This window comes from Pelophylax lessonae, assembly GCF_965119305.1.
Source record: "Pelophylax lessonae genome assembly, chromosome: 2".
NCBI classification, from domain to species: domain Eukaryota; kingdom Metazoa; phylum Chordata; class Amphibia; order Anura; family Ranidae; genus Pelophylax; species Pelophylax lessonae.
Genome location: NC_138769.1, coordinates 314,364,385 through 314,376,188, shown reverse-complemented (window position 1 = coordinate 314,376,188; position 11,804 = coordinate 314,364,385). Strand labels below are relative to the sequence as shown.

At 43.3% G+C, this 11,804-nt stretch overlaps 1 protein-coding gene across 1 annotated transcript in view; it reads left to right on the top strand.

The window, feature by feature from the left end:
• The first annotated feature begins 303 nt into the window (after positions 1-303).
• The window catches only part of LOC309547397 (uromodulin-like), an 879,146-nt gene continuing 867,645 nt past the window's right edge, over positions 304-11,804 (top strand). Inside the window, exon 1 of the mRNA XM_082247241.1 lies at positions 304-395. The gene's annotated coding sequence lies outside the window, so the exon portion shown is untranslated. The remainder of the gene's footprint in view (positions 396-11,804) is intronic.

The following is an 11,804-nucleotide window of genomic DNA, read 5'->3' as shown; positions in this document are numbered from 1 at the left end:
AAAAACACACGAAAAGTAAACCAGAACATGACATCACTTCTGAAGTTGGTTGTTGTTGGCCGACAAAATTTGTGTGCAGTCTAGAGCACATTTCAACCAACACAACAAGGCTGGACAAAAGACGGCCGATCGGTCGGCTAACAATCGGTGCGTGTGTACGAGGCTTTACTGCAGAGACTCCTGGTATCTGACATCTTTTTCTTCTCTTCCAGCTTCTCTTCCCAATATTGGTGTTTGCAGCTCCTGTTCAGGAGGCTGTTATGAGGGAAATCTCTGTTCATGTAGTGATTATAGTACCTGTCTTCCGGATGTAAATGTACCATGCAATGACAATGATCTCAGCTTCTGCTGTCCAGATGGCTTATCCTACAGTCAAAGTCTGTCCTGTTGCACCGGTAAGTATTTTCAACATCAGTTGGAAGTGTACTGAGTCTGACCGTTTAGGATGTGTCATTTTAAACAGATGTTTTTATGCTCTGTCCTCCGCAGCTACTCCTATCTGTGTATCACCATGCACTACAGATGAAACATGCAATAATGGAGTGTGTGAATGTAATACCGCCATGTACCAAGATCTGAGTAAGACTTTGTTCATTTTCCTTATTTTGCAATGTCAGTCCAATAATTTACCTTTTACAGTATGTGTTTGGTGGGCATATTTTTAAAAATTATGTTTTTTTCAGTGTATATGTCTTCTTTCCTATGGTTTTTACAATTTGACATGCTTTGCTCTGTCATGTTTTTGCTATTTTATTACATATAGAAATTTCTAGATTAACCATTAGATGGAGCTCTTAGTTGCTCAATATTATTATTTGTTGCTTAAAGTACACTAACCATCAGAGTAATATGGGGACTGACATTGGTGGCTATTTTCAAAATGCTGGTTTCTAAATCACTGACCTGAAACAAGCATGCAGAAATATACAAATATAGAAAAATCAGAGATCCTGATATTTATATCTGTTCTTGGTTAGTGATTGAAGCCAAAGCATCAAATGTGACAGCCAGGAAACCAGCATTTTAAGCAGCCAGGCTCAGCAATGGCAGCCCACATAACCTTTACCAATTGGGCATTAGGATACCAACCACACAGGGAGAGCATTGTTTTAAACAAACCATGGACTTGCAATGTGAGAAGGACCAGTAAGGCCCCTTCCACACTTGTACAACTCCAAAGTTGCGCCGACTTTGGAGTGCAACTTTGGTGCAACTTTGATGGAACTTTGAGGCAATTTTGGATGGGTGCAACTTGGATACAACTTTTGCTTTGACCAGTTTTAATGGACAACTGTTGCACCCAAGTTGCAATGTAAAACATTCAGGTATGACTTTCATGCAACTTCTGAGGGTTAACATTGAAGTCTATTGCCCTCAAGTTGCATGAAAGTCAGGCCAAAGTAGTGCATAAACTACTTTGAAGTTGCTGCAACTTTAAGTTGAGTATAAATGAATGGGTATCATTGGAAAACATGGGGAACTACAAGTCGTGCAAAGTTGCATGGCAAGTTGCACAAGTGTGGAAAGGGCCTAAAGCGCAACCATTTTGCAGCACTGCAAATAATAAAATAGAGTCGGTTTATCTAATGAGAAAATATGGCTGGACATATATTAAGACACTAGCACACACTAATAGGATTATTTACATCAAGCTGCTCTCTTTTATATTGAAACATTAGTACATTCCTATAAAGTTGATGACATTATCCCTAACTAAATGACATTTCGTTTGCTAAAGCACAGTGTATCCTAAATAATAGACATTTAAAAAAAAATATTTGGTTTCACCTTTTTTTTATCATTTCTGCATCTCAGTGATGCAGATCCCATGCAGCCTCTTTGCAGCCACTTCATTTCTATAAGCATGTACTGCAGCGTTGACTGAATTTCACAGGGGGACTTTCCATACGGTGACATCAGTCGTCTGTGCCTGCATAATGTGTGTTGGAACACCCCCTATTCATTTCCATTAGAATCTCGTGTGACAGGGAGACAATGCAGCATCACTACTGTTGTCATCCTATTCAGGACGTGCCTAATCCAAGACTTTTATGGTGGGAGCACCAGGTGTTATTTTAATGAAAGCTGCAGATATGAGAATATTAAAAATGGCTTTTGAAATTACATGAAATTTTATTAACTGGATTTACATTCACTTGAAAGCCGAACTCCATGCAGATGTACAACCCACAAACCAACAAGCTGGTCTTGTTTAATAACCACTTCAGAAATGGCATGTTTTACCGCCTTCATTACCAGTCCATTTTTCAGTTTTCAGCCCTGTGATACTTTGAATGACAATTACTCAATCATGCAACACTCTACAAAAATTCATTTTATATCAATTTTTTTGAGACATAAACTGAGGAATTCAAAATAGCCCTAATGAAATTTTTTTAGCAGAATATCCCACAAGGAATACCTGCACCTATGTCAGGCAAGTGTTTGCATCAGTTTTGGTAGCATTACTGACACGTGCAGAGAATTCGAGTTGTTTTTAGTACTGCCAGTTTAAGAACCTGTCACTTTGGGGCTATTTCCTAAAGCTGGAGAGTTCAAAATTACAGGCGCATTTTAATAAATTAGAATATCATCAAAAAGTTAATTTAATAATTCAATTAAAAAAATGAAACATATATTGTGTGTGTGTATATATATATATATATATATATATATATATATATATATATATATATATATATATATATATATATGTGTGTGTGTGTGTGTGTGTGTGTGTGTGTGTGTGTAACACACAAAGTGATATACTTCAAGCATTTCTTCATTTTGATGATTATGGCTATTATGAAAATTCAATATCTCAGAAAATTAGAATATTACATAAGACCAATAAAAAAGGATTTTTAATACAGAAATGTTGGCTTACTGAAAAGTATGTCCATGTACAGTATAGTATGCACTAAATACTTGGCCAGGGCTCCTTTTGCATGAATTACTGCATCAATGCAGTATGGCATGGAGGTGATCAACCTGTGGCACTGCTGAGGTGTTATGGAAGCCCAGGTTACTTTGATAGCGGCTTTCAGCTTGTCTGCATTGTTGGGTCTGGTGTCTCTCAGCTTCCTCTTGACAATACTCCACAGATTCTCTATGGGGTTTAGGTCAGGCGAGTTTGCTGGCCAATCAAGCACATTGATACCATGATCATTAAACCAGGTATTGGTACTTTTGGCAGCATGGGCAGGTGGCTGGCAAGTCCTGCTGGAAAATGAAATCAGCATCTCCATAAAGCTGGCCAGCAGAGGGAAGCATGAAGTGCTCTAGAATTTCCTAGTAGAGGGCTGTGCTGACTTTCAGCTTGATAAAACACAGTGGACCAACACCAGCAGATGATATGGCTCCTCAAATCATTACTGACTGTGGAAACTTCACACTGGACCTCATTCAACTTGGAATCTCTGCCTCTCCACTCTTCCTCCAGACTCTGGGACCTTGATTTTCAAATGAAATGCAAAATTTTCCACAGTCCATGATAATTTGGGGAGCCATGTCATCTGCTGGTGTTGGTCCGCTGTGTTTTATCAAGTCCAAAGTCAGCGCAGTCCTCTACCAGGAAATTCTAGAACTTCCCTTTGCCAACCAGCTTTATGCTGATTTCATTTTCCAGCAGTACGTGGCACCTGCCCACACTGCCAAAAGTACCAATACCTGGTTTATTGATTATGGTATCACTGTGCTTGATTGGCCCGCAAACTCGTCTGGCCTAAACCCCATAGAGAATCTGTGGGGTATTGTCAAGAGGAAGATGAGAGACACCAGACCCAACAATGCAGAAGAACTGATGGCCACTACCATAACACCTCAGCAGTGCCACAGGCTGATTGCCTCCATCCCACACCACATTGATGCAGTAATTAATGCAAAAGGAGCCCCAACCAAGTATTGAGTGCATACTATACTGTACATGGACATACTTTTCAGTAAGCCAACATATCTGTATTAAAAACCCTTTTTTTTATTTATTTTTTTTTATTGGTCTTATGTTATATTTGAATTTTCCGAGATACTGAATTTGGGGTTTTCACTAGCTGTAAGCAGAAATAATCATAAAAATTAAAATGCTTGAAATATATCACTCTGTGTATAACGTATCTATATAATATATGATTTTTACTACTGTCACGAACCGGCAGGACTGATAGTGGATCCTCTGGACCAGAGAGGCGATGGCTTGGGTTGTACTAGAGGACCGTTTCTAAGCAGTTACTGGTCTTCACCAGAGCCCGCCGCAAGGCGGGATGGATTTGCTGCGGCGGTAACTACCAGGTCGTGTCCCCAAGTAACAACTCGATCTCTCTGGCAGCTGATATGGCGTGGTACACGGGGAGTAGGCAAGAGCGTAGTCGGACGTAGCAGAGGTCAGGGCAGACGGCAGAGATTCAAAGGCGAGTAGTCGGTAGCAGCGGGTTCGGCAACAGGCAAAGCAAAAAAACTCAGTAGGGAACGCTTTCTCAGAGGCACAAGGCACAAAGATCCGGCAGGAAGTTGTGGGAGGAGAAGGTATTTATGGGTAGTGCACAGGTGAAACCTAATAAGTCAGCACTGCCTCTCACAACCCTTAACCCTTAATAACCAGTTTGGACCAGGCACCAATCACCTGTGCACTGGTCCTTTAGATCTAAGAGTCCTGGTGCGTGCGCGCCCTAGAGAGCGGGGACGCGCACGCCGAGACGCAGGAGCGTCGCCTGGGGACACACGCTGTGAGCGCTCCGAGGCCAGCAGGGGGCCCAAAGTGCTGAGCGTAACAACTACCAACACCAGGAAAAAGCAGCTGTAAAAACATGCTATTGGTAGCTTTTTCCGTTGGTGTTAATGCACGTTTAGCCGCGTTAGCTTTTAGCAGCGTTTTACTGCCTCTATTCAAAATCAAAGATTGCCCGTGAGCCTTTGATATGACTTTCAGCCCATTTATTTGATTGGAAGTCGCATCCAAGTTGGATCATGATGATCCGACTTGTGGTGCAACTTGTGCTCTGAGGATCTTTTAAAAACGGACTTCTCAAAACCTTCTCTTGTCGTTTTTTACACTACACTGCCTTTTATAGGGTGAATGAGTAGGGGTACAATGTACCCCTACTCATTCACATAGAGGGGGGGCCGGGATCTGGGGGGCCCCTTGTTACAAGGGGCATCCAGTTTCCAATAAGCCTCCTGCCCGCAGACCCCCACAACCACCGCCCAGGGTTGTCAGGAAGAGGCCCTTGTCCCCATCAGTGCAGCCTTGCCAGTGCCCATCAGCTCAGTCTTATCTGTGTCCATCAATGCAGCCTGATCAGTGCCCATCAGCTCAGCCTTACCTATGCCCATCAATGCAGCCTGATCCGTGCCTATCAGCAAAGCCTCACCAGTGCCCATCAGTGCAGCCTTGCCAGTGCATGGGGAGAGGAGAGCCACCGGTTTACACAGAGTCACTGTCACACTAAGTCCTGCCTCCTGGCATTGGACCAGTGTGACATCCATCATAGAAGACGGTCCAGGAAGCGGAACTTCGCTGTGCCAGGGTAAGCAGGAGATTCCCGCTCTGTGTAATCTGGTGGTGCCCCCCCCTTCCCTTCAGAGGCAGCCTGTGCACCCACCCAGGATAGGCCCTGTATAGCCCCAAGTTCCCAGCCAACCCCAGGCCTTGGGACTCGGGGATAATAATTCAGAATGAGCAATACGAGACTTAGGGTTTTTGGGGACTCACTCGGGGCTATAGCCTGGGTCACCCCCCCTCCCGACGCCACTGCTCTCGTGACTGTGAGTATGATGGCCACAGGAGCCAGAGAGGGAGGGACTGCACTGAGGAAGAAGTGTACAGCATGGACTCTTTCCTCAGTGCAGACATGCACAGATCTGTGACAGGTACATGAATGGACCAAAAGCACTGACATTTTTGGTGCTGTGCCCCAAGGGAATTCTAAAGGGTCTATGACACCCTTTATGAATTCCTCCAATAGGGTTTTCCTTTAGGTAAAAATAACAAAAACAATAAGATGCTCATCTTTCTGTTTTAAAACGTGGAAAAGAAAAATGTTAGGACACTATGAACACCTCCAAAATGACCCCTTTTTGAAAAGTAGATACCCCAAAGTGATCTAATTTTTTTTATTTTTGTCACAATTTTCTGGAAATTAAGAAACATGACAGTGTTGAGGGGGTTAAAATATGGTGCTTGGTAATGTATTAGGTATATTAAATGTACAAGTAATACAAAGAGGGATCAGAAAGTGAAGGGATTAATGTACATCTCACACACAGTGGGATGGTGGAGATGGAGAGGTTAATGTACAGATTTGAGGGGTAATGTACAGGTCAGATCAGAGACAGGATGGGGCTGACATATACTGTAGAGGGGAATGATATATGTATTTTTTATTGTTGGCACTGTACTGTATTGCACTGGTGCAGGCTATGTCTTCTCACTGAATGGCATTTGAGAGCAAACTGTGCTTCCAACTGTACCACCAATGCCTGGTACACACATTCAGCGGGCTGAATGAAAAAAACAGAGATTGCTAAACTAAACAAGCGATGGATGTACAGCGATCTCCCCCGCTGTGCTATTATGTTCGGACAGAACATACCAATCAGATGCTGGTTTTCCAGCATATCCCTTTGATAAAAGCCAGTTCTTAGACCAGCTTTTGTCGGAAGGACAGATGTACCATGGGCGGAATGTTAAATGGTTCAGTATGACCGGGTAATAGTCGGACCGTGTGTACCCAGCTTAAGTGACACAAGGCTGCTAGCTGTTTGATGCCATAATTGGCCACCTATTGGCTCTGCACTTTCCGCCTTGGATCTGCAGTGTCCAATCACAGCATAAACTCATCAGTCTACTTTTTCTTTCATTTGCCAGTCAAATATTGGTGGAGCCACAAGACCTTTAGTTAGAGAAAAACTGTCTCCTGCTCTGCAATATCTGTACTGTGTGACAGAGCTGTGGAAACCTTAAAACTGGATGGACAGCAGGAAAGAGCTTGTATTTGTTCGAGACCAGGTTCAAATCAAAATGGGTTGAATATTGAACCAGAGTCCAATTGAACTCTTGCTATTTATTACTGTAAAGCAGTCAGTCTGCATATACAGTAATAAGCCTGGGGCTTTTTTTTTAGCAGCTAAGTGCTGCAGGAAGGGTTCAAACACCCTGCGCTGCCAGCCCAAAGGAGAGTTGGACCATGGCTCTCTCACACAAAGCAGTGGCCTGTCTCTCCAGTGGTAAGATAGTCCTTCCCCCAGAATACTGTTTCAAGTAAGTGCCGGGTCACACTTGTGCGATGCGGGAAGGCTGCGAATTTGCAGCCTGTTCCCGCATCGCATCCGCACCTCTGGCAGTTCACACTGCCATATGCGATACGCTGGGGGTTTCAATTAACTGTTAACGACACCCCCAGTTTGATCGCAGTGCGATCTGACAGTTCGCACAGGATCGGATCGCACAAGTGTGAACCACTATGCGATCCGATCCTGATGCGGCTGAAAAAAAGGGTCATGTGCGACTTTTGTGCGGGTGCAGTGCGAATTTAGCCATACAAAGTGTATGGCTGAATTCGCACTGCACATCCGATCGCATGTAATGAAGGAGCAGTGCGCTCCGATATTACATGCGATCGCCGCACACGCTATAGTGTGAACCGGCACTAACAATGCTACTCAGGGAGACAGAGTGTAGTTGACTGGAGAATTATGCTTTGTGAGAGAACTGTGGTCTAAAGCCCCGTACACACGTACCGATTGTCGGCCGTAAATATTCGGCCGCCGAACGATCGACCGATTGTCGGCTTGTTAGTATGATTCTAACGACAGCCGACAGCGCATTTTAGGCCAAACAGAATCTGTCCTGCAGGCATTAAAATTTTTGTACGCCGACACCAGAACGGCCGATTGTTCGCCAGTCAGTACAGAATTCGGCCGACAAACAGCCGATTAGCATGACTGGGCATGCTCAGAAAAGAAAAAAAGACACGGAAAGTTAACCATCACATGACATCACTTCTGCAGTCGGCTGTTGTTGGCCGACAAAATTCGTGTGCAGTCTTTTGCAGTTTTCAGCAGACAGGACAGCCCTGGACAAAAGACGGCCGATCGTTCGGCTGACAATCGGTATGTGTGTACGGGGCTTAACTCTCCTACATGCGGCCAGTACAGGATATTTACCCCTCGCTGTAACAATTAAAAAAAAAAAAAGGAACCATGTCTGATAGGATCGCTCATCATATTTGAGGCTGGGAGTGTATAGCACATACAGTTAGCTCCATATATATTTGGACACCGGCACAATTTTAGTTTTTTCACGTATTTACCAAAACATATTTAAGGTGTAGTTCTATAATGGATATGGGCTGAACGTGCAAACTCTCAGGTTTAATTTGAGGGTATGTACATCCAAATCGGAGGAAGGGTTTAGGAATTACAGCTCTGAAAAGCCACCCCCCCCCTCTTTTCAAGGAGCCAAAAGCAATTGGACAAGTTAATCAAAAGCGGTTTCATGGACAGGTGTGGGCTACTCCTTTGTTATTTCTTCATCAATTTAGCAGGTAAAAGTTTTGGAGTTGATTTAAAGTGTGGTATTTGCATTTGAAATCTATTGCTGTGAACTTACATCATGCGTTCAAAGGAGCTGTCCATGCGAGTGAAACAGGCCATTTTAAGGCTTCAAAAACGAAACAAATGCATCAGAGTGATAAGCAGCAACATTAGGAGTGGCCAAATCAACACTTTGGTACATTCTGAGGAAAGAAGAACACACTGGTGAGCTCAGCAACATTAACCACTTTACCACCGGAGGATTTTGCTGTCTTACGTCCAGGCCACTTTTTGCGATTCGGCACTGTGCGACTTTAACTGACAATTGCGCGGTCATGCAACGCCGTACCCAAACAAAATTTACGTCCTTTTTTCCCCACAAACAGAGCTTTCTTTTGGTGGCATTTGATCACCTGTGCGATTTTTACTTTTTGTGCTATAAACAAAAAAATAGCGATAATTTTGAAAAAATAACAATATTTTTCACATTTTTTTATATAAAATTGCCCCAAAAAATGTAAAAAATCTAAATTTTTTATCATTTTTGGCCAATTTGTTTTCTGCTACATATTTTTGGTAAAAAAAAATTACAATAAGCGTATTTTGATTGGTTTGGGCAAAAGTTATTGCGTTTACTAACTAAGGGAAAGATTTATTTCATTTTTGGTGTTTTCTTTTTAACGAGTAATGGAGGCGATCTGCGTTTTTTTTTGCGGGACTGCGACATTGCGGCGGACAGATCGGACCCTTGACTGACATTTTTGACACTTTTGGGGATACCAGTGGCATTACTACAGTAATTAGTGCTATAAATATGCATTGTTACTGTAAAAATGACACTGGCAGGGAAGGGGTTAATTTTATTGGAGAGGGAGGGGTTAATGTTTGCCTGGTGCTTACTGACATGTGTGGGGGGAGGGGACTGTGTGACACAAGGACAGATCGCAGGTTCAGCTATGCTGAACCCTGCAATCTGACCCTGCCTGTCACTGAGATCTCCAAACTCGATTCCCAGACGATCGGGGAAGAGCAGCGGTGATCACCGCCGCTCCTCCCCTGGCCCGACTCCCGCTGTGACTGAAAACAGCGGGAGTGAGCCTCCGGCGGCGCGCGCGCGCGCGCCGCCCACAAGGGTGGGAGTCCAGCGACGTAGGTCTACGTCGCTGGACGATAACGAGCCACATTGCTGCAGTAGCAGCAATGTGAGCAGAGCTAAAGTGGTTAAAACGGCCTGGATGTCAACGGAAGACAACAGTGGTGGATGATCGCAGGATCTTCTCTATGGAAAAACCCATTCACAACATCTAGACAAGTAAAAGACACTCTCCAGGAGGTGGGTGTATCATTGTCAAAGTCTACAATCGAGAGAAGACTTCACAAGAGCAAATACAGAGAGTTCACCACAAGATGCAAACCATTCATAAGCCTGAAGAATAGAAAAGCCAGATTAGACTTTGCCAAAAAACATCTAAAAAAGCCAGACCAGTTCTGGAAAAGCATTCTTTGGACGCATGAAACTAAGATTAACCATCTCTGTACTGGAAGGATTTGCTCCCTTAATGACCAGGCCATATTTTGTGATTCGACACTGCGTCACTTTAACGGACAATTGCGCAGTTGTGCGACGCTGTACTGAAATAAAATGTATGTCCTTTTTTACCCACAAACAGAGCTTTCTTTTGGTGGTATTTGATCACCTGTGCAATTTTATTTTTTTGCGCTATATACAAAAAAAGAGCGACAATTCTGAAGAAAAAACATATTTTTCACATTCTGCTATATTCCATTCCCAAAAAAATTTTAAAAATCAAAATTTTTTAACATGTTAGGCCAATTTGTTTTCTGCTACATATTTTTTATATTTTTGGTAAAGAAAATAGCAATAAGTGTATTTTGATTGGTTTGCGCAAAAATGATGGCGTCTACTAAATACTGGAAAGATTTATGTCATTTTTATTGTTTTTTTTTTTTTTTACTAGCAATGGTGGCGATCTGAGATTTTTTGCGGGACTGCGACATTGCGGCGGACAGATCGGACCCCTGACTGACATTTTTGACACTTTTGGGGGGACCAGTGACATTACTACAGTAACCAGTGCTAAACATATGCACTGTTACTGTAATAATGACACTGGCAGGGAATGGGTTAACACAGTAAGTGATCAAGGGGTTAAATGTGTACCTCGGGGCGTGTTTCTAACTGTGGGGGGGGGGGGCATGGCTTGTAAAATGATCATAGAGACCTGTGATCCTTTTATTATTATTATTATTTTTTTTGCTAGTAATGGCGGCTATCTGCGATCTACTAACTACGGGAAAGATTTATGTCATTTTTATTGTTTTTTTTTTTTTTACTAGCAATGGCGGCGATCTGCGATTTTTTGCGGATCGGACCCCTAACTGACATTTTTGACACTTTTGAGGGTACCAGTGACATTACTACAGTAATCAGTGCTAAAAATATGCACTGTTACTGTAATAATGCCATTGGCAGGGAAGGGGTTAACCCTGTGTAAGCCTAGGGGAGTGATTCTAACTGTGGGTGGCGGGGGGGGGGGGGGGGGTTGGGCTTGTGAAATGATCACAGAGACATGCGATCCTATATAGCAGGATCACATAGTCTCTGTGATCATTGCAGGGAGAAGGGTGGACGGCTGTGTTTACATCAGCCGACTGTCCTTCTCTATCAGCGGGGGGAGAGATCAAGAATGTCAGGCAGCAATTAGAGCCGCCTGACACACGCGCCAGCTTCCCCGCTGATGAGCTGCCTGCGCGCGACCGATGTAGAGCTACGTCGGTTCGCCATGGAGCGGCCGCCTGCCGCAGTAAATCAGCGGGTGGTCATGAAGTGGTTAATTAATAATCATGCTACCAAAATTATTGTGTGCTGTAAATTGTCTCCAGCATTGCTCCTGTTTCTTCTTGCTTGAGGTGGCCATTTTGCTAATGCCCAGAGCCCCTAAACAGCTGTAAAATATAAAGTGGAACTAAACCCATCGATTTAATGGTTTCAAAAAAACATTACATTGCTGGAAAGTTGGAAATGCAAACTGTCACATTTGATTGTGTCCTCAACCAAACTGTCAAACCATCAAATGGCTGGTGTCATAACTGATCACGTGTGCAGCACCATGACAGTTGCAGATCAAACAGAAGCAGCCTCCTTGGCTGTAAAGGATAGGGGGGTTTAATTCTGCTGTAAAGTTGTCAGCAAATCGGCCTCTACAAACTTAGCAGTGCATAAAAATGCTTAAAAACGAGAAGATACTGAGCAT